The following is a 15,093-nucleotide window of genomic DNA, read 5'->3' as shown; positions in this document are numbered from 1 at the left end:
TTTTTATGGTTAATATTCCATCGTATACACACACATTGTCTTTATCCATTCACCCCATTGGTGGACACTTTAGTTATTTCCAAGTCTTGGTTGTTGTAAATACTGTGATACTCACTACCGTGAGTGTGAGTCTTGCTAGCCGCTAGAGCCAGGTGATCTAGAGGTATACCTGGGTAGCAACTGCAAACCTCGGGGCATCATACGAGCATTCAAGCTCCTTTCCAGGAGATACCAGAAAGCAGAAGTGAGGTAGAGGGACAGCGCAAAGATGGTACCCATCAGCTCCATCTTTGGAGAATACCTTACTAGGCTCCCAGATCCACGTTAAATTAGATGCCTGCCCCTCAGGGCTTTAAGATAAGCAAATGAGCCTCTTTCACAGAAATCTGATCCCATTTCAGTCTGCTGCTTCTGTGCTGAGTTCCAGGGTGGGTCAGTCTACTCGCAGGACTGCTTTAAGAACTGTTTCTCAGTTTGCTATAGCCTTGTGGGTCTCATAGGTGCAAGCTCTGATGGCTTTCAAAGCTGGATGTTTTGGGGTCTTGTCTCTTAGATGTACGTCTTGGAAGTTGGGGTGCCAGAAGTGGGGCTCAAACCCTTTGCTCCTCAGGGAGAAGCCTGGGGTTTTGAGTACCCTCCCAATCCCAGGTCGCTGTACCAGGGGTGGGGTTTATGGCAAGACTGATTCTTACTTCAACATAGGTTTTTTTTTCCTTACTCACCTAATGTGTAGGAGTCACTCAGCTAGTTGTAGGGTTTTTTCCACAGGAAATTTTTCCATATGGAGCTATAGATTCAGTGTGTATTTCATAGAAGAGATGAGTTCAAGATCCTCCTATGCCACCATCTTGAATGGAAACCCCAGACCTTCTCTATGTATGTGTGTACACACACATATGTTTACACACACACACACACACACACACACACACACACAAATATTCATGCTCTTCTAAACTATTTCCCATCTAGGGGCACCTGGGTGGCTCAGTGGGTTAAGCCTCTGCCTTCGGCTAAGGTCATATCTCAGGGTCCTGAGATCAAGCCTCACATCAGGCTCTCTGCTCAGCCGGGAGCCTACTTTCCCCCCTCTCTCTGCCTGTCTCTCTGCCTCCTTGTGACCTCTCTCTCTCTCTCTCTGTCAAATAAATAAATAAAATCTTAAAAAAAGAATAAAAAAATAAAAACTAAAAACCCATTCTATTAAAAAAAATTTCCCATCTAAAAATATAACTTGAATGTCTTTACATAAAACACATACATTTCTATTAATATTTTATGTGCATGCTGAGTGTCCCATTGAACAGATGTTCCAAATCTTTCATAACCTATTTCCAAGTATTGGTCTCACAGGATTAGCTATCCTGTGTTTCCCCTTTACAATACTGTGATACCCTGGTAGGCTTATATGCTTAGAGGCAATAAATTACTATCTAATTCCCCTGTGACTCTGCTACTCCATGACCTGTTTAGTCAGCAAGAATCAAATGTGATGATTCTCAAACTAGTTAAGGACACCTACACTTACTTTTCATTAAACAATATGTAAACCAACAAAATATGACTGCAAAAAAAATCACTGTTCTTTTGAAAACCAACACAGCTACTTTGGAAAGATTTGATACAAAGAAATCAATAAGAAAATTTTTGTTAAGTTAGGTATGGGTGAGATGACCAAGTACCTGGCAGGGAGGGAGTGATCACAGGATTCTCACTCAATTCAGTTAAAGAAACTGAAACTGAATGCAAAAAAAGACAACATAGAAAGCTTTTTTTAAAGATTCTTTTTATTTATTTGAGACACAGACAGACAGTATGAGCAGGGAAAGGGGCAATGGGAGGAGATTCCTTGCTGAACAGGGAGCCCAATGTGGGACTCCATCCCAGGACCCCGAGGTCATGACCTGAACCGAAGGTAGGAATGGTATTGAGCGACCCAAGTGCTGTGATAACTCAGAAATCTAATCTGCAGGCCAGTTTCCAGAGAAAAGACCTGGCACTGTTTCAATGGAGAATAAATGTACATATTTTTTCCAAATAAAATGCTAAAAACTGTATGTACCATTCCCTAAGAGTACTTGTTTAAACTGACTTTTTTAGTTAATCAACCAAAGACTGACCCTGCTAGTGTCAGAGAGAAGGACTTCATTTAAAACCGTAATTTCACAGTCATCTACAGAAAGCCACCTGCTCCTTACACTGGTGACCAAATTAGCCTGGACCTTTCTCTCCGGAGACAATTTCAGACCTTACATCATAGTTATGTAGTACATCACGGGAGGGGGTCTCGGTTCATAATCCTGGCCATCCTACTCATCAACTGTATACCTTTAGGTCGATCACTTTCCCTGCCTCAGTTACACATTGTTGAAGTTCTTGAACTTCATGATGGCATTCTAAATTGTATAACTGGGGTGCCTATGTGGTTAAGCATCTGCCTTTGGCTCAGGTCATGATCCCAGTCTCTTGGGTTTGAGTTCCACATCAGGCGCTCTGCTGAGCAAGGAGCCTGCTTCTCCCTCTGTCCCTTCCTCCTGCTCCTGCACTCTCTCACTCTCAAATAAAATCTTAAATAAATAAATAAATAAGTAAATCATATAACTTAGCCTCAGTGAACAAATGCTATTAGGTAATATTAGTACTCAACTTACCATTTATGCATTTGTTCTCAGATAAACAAAAGTTGCATAACACAGGACTAAATAACTCGGAACATCTGTGAATACTGGGTTAGGCAGCGTTTGCTGTGAAAAGCAAACCCAAACTCACAGTGCCATAATAGAGACCCATTTCACTTAACCAAGAATGGTTTTACTACTTTAGAAATGGTTTTACTTTATAGTGTAGATTCCCCAAGTATTCAAAAAGAAAGTATTTACAACCCATACATTTATGGTCAACTGATTTTTCACAAGGATGCCAAGACCATTTAATGGGGGGGGGGGGAACAGTCTTTTCGAGTGCCTACTACTGGGACAAGTGAATATCTACATGCAAAGGAATGAACTTGGAACAGCAACGTCACACATACACAAAAATATAACTCAAAATGGATCAAAGATTTAAATGTAAGAGTCAAAACTGTAACACTCAGAGAAAACAGGTGAAAATCTGTATGACTTTGGATCGGGAAAAGCTTTCTTAGACATGATACACAAAGCAATAAGAAATATTAGATAAGCTGAACTTGATCAAAATAAAAACTTTCGTGTGTCAAAGGACACTACGGAGAATGTGAAAAGACAACCCACAGAATGGGAGAGAGTATCTGCAAATCATTTGTCTGACAAGGGTCTAATAACCAGTATATGCAAATATACTCTTAGAACTCAACAACAAAAAGACAAATAACCTAATTTAAAAACAATCCAAAGACTTTTGAATAGACATTTCTCCAAAGATGATACACAGACGGTCAAGAGCACATGTCGGGATGTTCGACATCCTTAGTCATTGGGGAAATGCGAATCAAAAGCACATGCAGATGCCACGTCACACCCACTAGGACAACTATGGTAAAATAAGAAAAAGAAAAAGAAAAAAAAAGAAGAAGAAAAGTGCTGGCAAGAAGGCGGAGAAGCTGGAACCCTCCTGTATTGTCGGTGAGAATGTAAAACAGTGTGGCTAAGGCAGTAAACAGCTCGGTAGCTCCTCAAGAAGTTACACACGTACAATTACCCAGCAGTTCTACGTCTAGGGGTATGACACCGACAGAACTGACAACAGATGTTCCTGCCACAACCTGTACATGAATGTGTACAGCAGCGCTGCTCGTAACAGCGAAAAGAGTATATACACAACGTCCATCAACTGATGAATGGATACATAAAATGTGGAAGAGCCTCTTACACAACCATAAAAAGGAATAAACTGTTACATGCTACAACACGAGTGAAGTCTGAAAACATTCTACTCTCAGGTTAAAGGAAGCCAGACACAAAAGGTCACGTGTTATACAATTCCACTGATATGAGATGTTCCAGAAAAGGCAAATCCATAAAAACAAAAAGTAGATTCATGATTGCCAGGGAATAAGGGGAGGGGAGAATTGGAAGTAAGAGGTTTATTTTTCGGGTGATTGAAGCATTCTGGAATTAGACAGAAGTGACGTATGTACCATATACACAGTAAATATACTAAAAACCAGAGAAGAGTACACTTTAAAATGGCAACTATTATGCTTTGTGAATTATATTTTGATGAAAAATGAAACAACTTAAATATCAACTAATGTAGCTAAATGCTAGGATACATTAAAAACAATCCAAAGTAACACTAATCACAGGAACAATGGCGTAGCTACATGAATTTCAGACAAAGCAGATTTCAGAGAAGGAAAATTATCAGGCATAAAGAGCAGCATTACATAATGATAAAGAAATCGACTGACCAAGAAGACACAATTATCCTTAAGGTATGTGTGCCTGATCAACACAGGTGAGACACAACCTAGCAGAACTGCAGGGAGAAATAAACAACTCCATTATCACAGCTGGTGACTTCAACACTTCTCCATCATTAATGGGCCGATCCAGCAGCAGGGCAACAAGGATTCAGTCCAGACATGGCACACTTAACACCACCATCAATTACCGTACAACAGATGTACACAGACTATTTCGCCCAGTAATAGTGCAACACACATTCTTCTTAAGCTCATATGGAACACTCATCAAGACAGAATAATTCTGGGCCACAAAACACAACACATTTTTAAAAATAAAAATTATACCAAGTATGTTCTCAGACCGCAATGGAATTAAAAATCAGTAACAGAAGATAGTTGAAGAAGTCCAAAATACATGGAGATTAAATGACACACTTCTAAATGACAGGAGACCAGTCTCAACAAAATACAATGTAGCAAAATGTGTGGAATGCTGCTTAAAGGGAAAATACAGTACTGAATGCAAATATTAGAAAAAAAAGGATTAAAGTCAATAATCTAAGCTTCCATTTTAGGCAACAACAACAAAATCAAATCTAAAGTAAGGAGGGGCTCCTGGGTGGTTCAGTTGGTTAATCATCTGCCTTTGGCTCAGGACATGGTCCTAGGGTCCTTCCTGCTCAGGGAGGCTGCTTCTCCATCTCCCATTCCTCCTGCCTGTATTCCCTCTCTCACTGACTCTCTCTGTGTCAAATAAAATCATTAAAAAAAACCCTAAAGGAAGTAGAAAAGAATAAAAATTAGAGCAGAAATCAATGTAATTAAAACCAGGAATTTTTTTTTAAATCAATAAACCCCAAGTCTGTTTCTTTGAAAACATCAATAAAACAGACAGACCCTTAGCCAGTCAAACAAAGAAAAAAAGGTAGAAGACATAAATTACTAATATCAGATGAAAGAAGGGAGGGCTACTGCTAACAATCCCAATCACTGTAAATTCAACCAAACATTTATGGAATACTACACAATTCTCTAAAATCTCTTCCAGAAAGTAAAACTAGAAGGAGTACTTCCTAAATCATTCCTAAATCATTCTAGGAGATCATTATTACCCTGACACCAAAACCAATACTACAAGAAAAGAAACTACAAACTAGTATCTCTCATGAACACAGACACAAAAATCTTCAACAAAAATTAGCAAATAAAAGCAAACACTATATTAAAAAATTATACACCAGGGTCATGTAGGATTTATTCCAGGTATGCAACATTAGAAAATGTTCAACATTAGAAAATCAATGTGATCCATCATATCAACAGAAAGAAAATCACATGATCATATCAATGAAGGGAGGAAAAAAAACATTTAACAAAATCCACACCTCTTCATTATTAACCCTCAGGAAACTAAGAATAGGAGGACTTCCTCAACTTGATAAAGAATGTTTCCAAAAATTCACAGCTAACATGATATTAATACTGAGAAAATAGAAGACAGGGAATCAAGGCAAGGATGTCCCTTCTACTACTACTATTCAATACTATACTGGAAGGCCAAACTAATGAAATAAGGTAAGAAAAGGAAACAAAAGGTATACAACCTGGGAAAGAATAAAACTTTGTTCACAGATGACATGACTCTACAGAAAATACAAAGACTTCACACCCCACACCCTCCTGAAACTAGTCAAGTGATTATAGCAAGTCTGCACAATACACAGTTAAAATACAGAAGTCAATTGCTTTCCAATGATGTATCAGACAAAGGGCCAGTATTCAAAATTTATAAAGAATTTATCAAACTCAACATCCAAAAAACAAAAAAATCCAGTCAAGAAATGGACAGAAGACATGAACAGACCAAAGAAGATATCCAAATGGCCAACAGACACATGAAAAAGGGCTCCACATCACTCAGCATCAGGGAAATACAAATCAAAACCACAATGAGACACCACCTTATATCAGTCAAAATGGCTAAAATTAACAAGTCAGGAAACAACAGATGTTGGCGAAGATGTGGAGAAAGGGGAATCCTCCTACACTGTTGGTGGGAATGCAACTCTGGAAAACAGTATGGAGGCTCCTCAAAAAGTTAAAAATGTAACAACCCAATGACTTAGCAATTGCCCTATTAGATGTTTATCCAAAGTACACAAAGTGATTTGAAGGGGCAAAAGCACCCCGATGTTTATAGTCAAACCATTGAAAGAGCCCAGATGTCCATCAACAGATGAATGGATAAAGATGTGGTATACATACACACACACACACACACACACACACACACACATTACTCAGCCATCAAAAAGAACAAAATCTTGCCATTTGCAAGGACATGGATGGAACTAGAGGAAGACAAATACCATATAGTTTCAGTCACATGTGGAACTTAAGAAACAACAGATGAATATAGGAGAAGGGAAGGAAAAATAGAAACAGACAGGGAGGCAAATCACAAGAGACTTAACTACAGGAAACAAACTGAGGGTTACTGGAGAGGGGAAAGTTGGGGTAACTGGGTGAGGGGTATTAAGGAGGGCACTTGTTGGGTGTTGTATGCAACCAATGAATCACGAAATTCTAACCATGAAACTAAAAGTACACTGTATGTTAACGAGATTGAATTTTAATTAAAAAATTTAAAAAGTCAATTGCTTTCATATATACCAGCAATGTACAAGTGGAATTTGAAGTTAAAAACACAAGACCATTTACATTAGCATACCAAAAAAATTAATACTTAGGTGCAAATCTAACGAAATATGCACAAGATCTATATGAGAAAAAGTATAAAATTCTGATGAAAGATAACAAGCAAGGTAAGATGTGAAGTGGAAAGAAAGTCCATAATCTTGGGTAAGAACACTCAATACTGTTAAGAGGTCAGTTCTTCCCAAACTGATCGACAGACTCAATGCAATCCCAATCAAAATGCCAGGAAGTTATTCTGTGGATACCAACATGTTGACTCTAAAATTTGGATGGAAAACTGGAAAACCAAGAGTCCCAGAGTAGTCAACAAAATATTAAAGAGCGGGGAAAAAAAGGAAATTGACGATTGCCACCACCCAATCTCAAGACTTACTATTAAAGCTATAGTGATTAAGACAGAAGGTGCCTGGCAAAAGAGACAGGTGCTTGGAACAGAGTGGAGAGCCCAGAACAACATCCACACACACAGGCAAAGGCAACTCAATGGCAAGGACAGTCTTCAACAAATGGAACCGAACAATGGGACATTGATAAGAAAAAACAAACAAATGAAAAGAATAAAAACAAACTTTTCACACCTTTCACAAAACCTAAACGTAAAATGCAAAACTTCTTAAAGATGACATAAGAAAAAATGTAGGGATCCTTGGATTTGGCAATGACTTTTCAGATATAAAACCAAAAGCATGATCTACGAAAGAAAAAAATTGATGAGAGGGATTTTGTTAAAATTAAACTTCTCTGTAAAAGACACTGTTAAGAGAATGAAAAGACAGGACAACTGGGTGGCTCAGTTGGTTAAGCAGCTGCCTTTGGCTCAGGTCATGATCCCAGCGTCCTGGGATCGAGTCCCACATTGGGATCCTTGCTCCGCAGGGAGCCTGCTTCACCCTCTGACTCTGCCTTCCACTCTGTCTGCCTGTGCTCACTCTCGCTCGCTCTTTCTCTGACAAATAAATAAATAAAATCTTAAAAAAAAAAAGAGAGAGAGAGAATGAAAAGACCAGTCACAGAGTAGAGAAAATATCTGCAAAACACAGCCATGGTAAAGGACTTAAAATAAGAAATATAATATAAAGATGTCTTAGTAGCAACAAGAAATCAAACCTAAGTTAAAAATGTGAAAAGAGCGGTGGCTGGGAAACCCAGTCAGTTAAGCATCTGCCTTTAGCTCAGGTCCTGGGACTGAAATCCACACTGGGCCCCCGGCTCAGCGAGGAGCCTGCTTTTTTCCCTCTCCTGCTGCCTGCTGCTACCTCTCCGTATGCTTGTGCTGTTAATAAATAAATAGAATCTTTAAAAACGAAAAAAAAAAAAGGATCTGAAAAGATGCTCAACTTTGTATGTCATTAAGAAATTGCAAATTTAAACAAGGTACTATTACATATCACGTAGAATATAAAAAATCCAAAGCACTAGTAATACCAAATGCTAGCAAGGATGTGGGACAACTGAACTCTCATTCACTGTTTGGTCAGAATGCAAAATGGGAGGCACTGTGTGAGACAGCTTGGCAGTTTCTCACAGAACTAAACACATTCTCACTATAAGATCAGTAATTGTGCTCCTTTGTATTTACCCAAAAGAGCTTAAAACTAGTGTCCACACAAAAACCTGCACACGGATATTTACAGCAGCTTTATTCTCTGAAGTGCCAAAACTTTGAAGCAATCCAATCTCCTTCAGTAGGTGAACAGGTACACTGTGCCACACCCACACAACGGATTATTCGACAATTAAAAGATGAATTATTAAGCCACAAGACTTCGAAGAACCTTAAATGCATATTGCTAAGTGAAGGACCAGTCTCAAAGGCTAAATACTATATGATTCCAACTCTATGGCATTCTGGAAAAGGTAAAAATTAACCAACATTTTAATTTTTATTTATTTTTTAGGTCATCTCTATACCCAATGTGGTGGCTAGAACTCACAACCCTGAGATCAAGAGTCAGATTCCCTAGCAACTAAGCCAGCCAGGTGCCTCTAAAAAGGTAAAACTCTAGACAGTAAAAAGATCCCGGGCTGAGGGGTGAGCAAGGAGGGTGCAGAGAGAGGAGAAGAAACAAATAGATGAGGTACAGGGTTTTTCAAGGCAATGAAACTAGGCTGAAAGATACCAACAGTAGGTAAATAACATTATACATTTGTCAAGACCCACAGAACTATAGAAAGAGGAGTGAACCCTAATGTAAACCATGGATTTTAATTAATACTGTATCAATGCTGGTTCATCAGTTGTAACACATGTACCACAACAATGTAATACATTAATAATAGGAGATAGTGAAGTTAGAAGAAAAATATCTGTACTCAGGGGTATTTCCTATCTGAACCCAGTTAAAGTACAAATCCCCCAAAAGGCCAGAAGTTGGGAGATCACAAGAGGTGTTGGAACACAGAAAAATAAATGAGCAAACCAGACAAGCTGCAGGTAATTAAGAACCATTAACCATGAGAGAAGCAGTGACATCACTCAAAATTAAAACCAAGTAGAGTTTAAAAGTTTAGCTACTTTACTAACTAGCTGCAATCAGGGATGGCAAACAAAGACTAATTCAAAGTAATCTGGGAATTAATCATTTAAAACTTACCAATAATCTGAAATTAGTAGCTTTAATGCTATGAAAATTACATAGAATTTGGAAAGATTGAAGTTCTCTAAGCTGCCAAGAAGTAAAACACTCCTTCCCAGATACATGGACTTATAAAATCACTATATACTATCTCCACGAGAAGCAGAATCCCCAAGAACCATCACTCTGTAATGATGAGAAGTACTAAGAGGGCATATGAAATTTATGAAACATGTCCCATTTCATCGAGACAAAAAACCAAAATAGTTAAGCACTAATCTGCACACTACATAGGGGTTGAAAGACATAGAAAGTTTGTGTGAGCTCACGTATGTGTGTGTTTCCAACCATTCTTGAAAACAATGGACAACAGAGATGAATAAATGTCCCTGTATATCCCATAAATATTCCTCAAATATTTATCATGCAACTCCAGCTCTGCTCTAAGACCTGGGGACACAGTCATGAAAAGAAAAGACAAGGTCTCTGCTTTTAAGGAGCAGATATTCTAATGCAGAAATGAGAAAATATATATGTAAACAAACATTATATTAATGAACAGTGATCAAATAGTGATTAATGAATAGTGATCACAGCTAAAAAGAAAACAGGACACAGTAAAGGTTGAGTGACAAATGGGATGTATTTTAACTTGGATGAACCAGGAAATATAGAACAATGAGTTGAGATCCAAATGACACAAAAGAGCTAGCCACCGGAAGTGTGGGAAGAGTGTTCCCACCCAAGGTATCAGCATGTATACAAAAGTGTCCTTGAAGCTCTTCCCTCCTTCCCCTGCTCTCAAATCTCTGACACAGCTAGGTGGGGACATAATCTAGGACTTGTGTCTCCCAAAACTCATTCTAAATCTTTGTTCGGTGACTAAATTATTCAAACTTGAGAAATTAAAAACATATGCTAACAAGATCTTCCCACCATCTACAGAGAGATCATCTTAAAAGCATCATGAAATAGTAACACTAAAATTCTAAAAAACTTCTGTTCTAACATTTTAATCAATTTTATATCAAACTCCTTTCTTGAATTTATAGACCCATTTGACATATTTATGAAGAGACAAAAAAAAACAACAAACCCTACATTCCGTAATGTATTTATCCATCTAACAAATATTTGAGTACCTAATTACACTCTGTTCCAGCTGATTTCTTCTCTTTATCTCTTTTTTCCCCTCAATTTAACACCAATCATAATCTATGTAGGCTTTTAGTTCGCTTTTCAAAATTAATTTCTTGAGCTATTTAAAGGAACTATCCAGTGCTAGAGTTCTCAACACTGGTCACACATTAGAATCACTTAAGGAACTTTTTTTTTTAAGATTTTATTTATTTATTTGACACAGAGAGAGAGATCACAAGTAGGCAGAGAGGGAGGGAATCATGCTCCATGCTGAGCAGAGTGTCCCATGCAGGGCTCGACCCCAGGACCCTGAGACCATGACCTGAGCTGAAGGCAGAAGCTTAAACCTCTGAGCCACTAAGGCACCCCCTCACCTGAGGAACTTAAAAACAAAAAGCCCAAAGGGCACCTGGCTTGTTCAGTCACTGGAGCATGCAGGTCTTGATCTCAGGGTTGTGAATTCAAGTCCCATGTTGGGTATAGAGATTACTTAAAAAAAAAAAAAAGAAAGAAAGAGCCCAAGCCCCAGTTTGTGATTAATTTGTTTAAATGTTTCAAGAAATTTGATGCTAAATGTTGTAAGACTAGTTAAATAACAAAAAGATATATTTACATAATACTTCTTGCTCTCAAATTTTGAACAAAGAACTTACTAATAATCAATGACTTAGTAGGCCAACATTTTATTTAAATAAGTTTTATGGTACTACAAAGAGTGAATTAGAAAATCAAAAGCAAGGAGAAATGGGCATGATGTAAACATGGGGAAGCAAGAGAAAGCAAGAAAGTATGTGACCGGGAAGCGAATGCTTAGCTCTGAGATCCTTCTCTGAGAGAAGGACAGATTAAAACCTAAAAAGAAAGAAAAGAAGGATCCCATGCACTCAAGGAAAGAGAAGTCCCCCAACATCCCTCCTGCTTTTTCCAATAGAAACACACAGCTGGGCCGACTTACCACATCCTGGTTGGTACCGACTTTATCAACTTTTCTATTTAAGCCAAACTTGACCGGTCAATGATGGATGGGCTGTGTGCCAAGTTTACCAGTTGTACAGCTGACGGTGTAATGGCTGAACCTGAGAAACCGGGGTGAAAGTATCAAGAGGCTCTAAAGATTGCGAAAGAGCCAAGATTCAAATGATTACCACGTACACACAAGACAAACTATGCAGATGACTGCTCAGTATGGAAGTACTTCAGAGTGTTACACTGTGGCATCAGCTGACCCAGACCCAGAAGATTGCTGGAGTTCCCATCATGGACATCTCTAACCATATAGACGACACTGAGCAAATGCCAGATGATGATGGAGCCCCTCACTCCTATGTCTTAATAGAGTTCCTCAGCTCTCCTTTACCAACTTTTCCTGTTGCCAGTTCATACAAGCAATTCTCCTTACCCAGTTCCTCTGTTCTGAGCTATGGCTAAAGACACTCACTTTTTTATGTTTTGAAACTGATTATCTTGTACCATTTTACTTTTTGTTGCATCTTTTTATAAATCAGATGACCACTCACAAGACAAAAAAAAAAAAAAAAAAGTAATGGAAAGGAAAGATCAAAAGGGAGGACAACAACAACAAAAAAACAGTTCTTTTTTGCCGGGAACCCTTCTTACAAGTGCCAATCAGATAAACTTTATCTGATGTTACATCGTCACAACTCCTCTATCATCAGGGAAAGTAGTTCACATAAGAAAATTTCTCTATAAAATGAGTCCCAGGCTTACATTCCATATTTGGCTAATTAGAATTTCATTACGATGTCTGTCTCACACTGATGCGGAAGAGAATGGAATCTTGTCATCAAGACGTGACATCGAACTAAGAACCCACAGGGTAAGCACTCAGATCCTGTGATACGAAGTCGGCTCCTGGGGATGGGCAACCCTGGGCAACAGTGGCTGACCTGCGGGCCTGCGGCTATCTGCCGTCTGTCACTCTTCCTTGTTCCTCCTCTGTCAGCTGCTATCTCCAGCTGCTGTCAACAAAGTCCCCCTCAAACAGCCATCACTTCCCTCTGGTCCCATTTACCATAGCTAAGCTCCAGGCCAGGCATCCGGATCACCAGCTCTGTGGGAACTTCTTCTAAGGTAAGAGGTGGCCCTATTGGTGAAATGCAGGTGCCAAGGCATGCGGACATTGTGCCATCTTCTGCGCTATTCTTAATGTTCTGATTGTCCCACTTCCCTCAGTTCCCACCTGTGGCCTCTGGAAAGGAACATATTACAGTAGGATTTCCAAGGACTGATGCGTGGGGGTCAGGAGATCTGGCCTGTGATTGGCCCCAACTAGCTGTGTGGCTTTAAAGGAAGTCATCACACCTCAGGCCTCAGTTTCCTTATCTGCAAGCCAGGATGGACTAGAGTCTTTTCAGAGGAGCCGGCAAAGATCACATAGATAAGCACCACCTCATTATACTAACAAGCAAACAGAAGGCCGGAGGCGAGTGATTTGCCCCAAGTCAGACATAAGCAGGCAGAGAGCAGAGCCGAGGATGGGACCCACATCTGCAGGTCACAGCTAATCAGCCAGCACAGTACAAACAGATCTGAGCAGCTGCTCATTCTTCCCCTTTTCCGTTTTGTCCATCAGAATGCATGCTCCCTGCAAACAAGGACACACAGGACCTGCTTCCTGCCTCAAAATTCCCAGTTCACCCAATTAGAACAGGGAGGAGCCTCAAGGACTTACCCCCCCACCCCCACACACGGTTCTTTTACCTATGGAACATGAGGGTACATACATTCACCGTCCAGAGGGCTCCTGCCTTCACTTCTCATGGAAAAGGTCATCATGTGCCTACCCAGGGTGCCAACGAAGCCACAGGTTCCAGAGAGGAACTGACACAGAGAAGTTCGAAGGAGGCAGATGGCTAATTGCAGAAACAAACTGTCTACCAAGGAAAACTACCCCATGGGGGACTGATTCTCTTTGAAATACGTTCGAGTGTGTGGGAAAATGGTTTTTCAAGAGCTGGTGGACTGACCAGTCACCTGGTACATACAAGATCACATCCGCATTCTGACAAGAGTGGCTTGCCTGCAGTGTAGACCAGGGGCCAGAAAGACAAGGAAGGCACATGGAGACTGGGTGAGAAGCTTCTACGGTGTGATGGCAAGGGCGCACTGCAAAGGTACGAGAAGAGATGGAAAGAAGTATATGGACTCAAAAGGTTTAGTAAGCAAAATCCACAGGACTTGGTGTAACAGACTAGATTTTGGAAAGGTGACAGAGTAGGAGTTGACTTCTGGTTTCCCGACTCCAGGCTAAACGGATGAAGTGTTTACCGAGAGAGGCAATAGAATAAGAAAGGTGGTTTTCCGTGGAGGAGGTGCTCATGAATTCCGTCTTGAACCTGATGAGTCTGAGGGGCCACAGACACATCCGAGAAGAAAGGTCAGCAAGTCCGATACACAGAACTGGTGCTCAGGAGGCGTGTGGACCAGAGACAGGAATCTGCCTTACCTGCTGATAGGTGGTCATGAAGCTGCACAAAAGGTCATCTAGGGAAAGAAAGGAACACGGGGCTGAGCCCATAATCAGCATTCAGTGGCTACCAGGAGCATGACTTTGCACAGGAGACACATCAGAGAGGTAGAAGAAAGACAGGAAGCAATGCAGAGCATTTGGTCTACTGCGATGTCGAGTAAGGAGACAGAGAAAGGTCAGGTGCGCTGACTTAGAAACAGTTTTGGTAAGAACTCTTTAGTGGAATGACAGGGCCTGAAGGGTGGAAGGTGGGAAAGTCAAGTCAACCCCTGAGCACTGGCTGTGATGCACGACAGTGACAGGGCAATACCTAGAGGTGGGGCAGTCGCGACAGTGACAGGGCAATACCTAGAGGTGGGGCAGTCAAGTGGGAGAGGATCAAACAGGAGCGCGTGATGGGAAGGAGTGCAGGGGAGAGGATCCTTGCAGGCTCCTGGAAGGGCGGGAGGGCATGGACTTCGCCAGAGTGGAGACTGAACCCGAGGAGGAAGGAGAGCCCCTCCCCGTACCAGGCGAAGAGGAGAAGGGGACAAATACAAGAATGGGATCATGATCAGCAGGATGGAAGAGGTCCCGTGGGATGGCTGCTAATTTTTCTGTACGACTGGAGATGAAAGAGGAAGGCTACTTGTGGTGTCAATAGCACACCCATGTAAATGGTCTAATTTATCTGTTATGCCACTTTCTCCCCCTACTACCAATACCTTATGTCCTGCTCATCTATTAGTTGGATGTCAACCCAAAGGATTTTCGGATTTCTAAGCCGACAAAGTATGATGTTG

Source organism: Mustela nivalis, assembly GCF_964662115.1.
Source record: "Mustela nivalis genome assembly, chromosome: 3".
NCBI classification, from domain to species: domain Eukaryota; kingdom Metazoa; phylum Chordata; class Mammalia; order Carnivora; family Mustelidae; genus Mustela; species Mustela nivalis.
Note: the sequence above shows the minus strand (reverse complement) of the source record.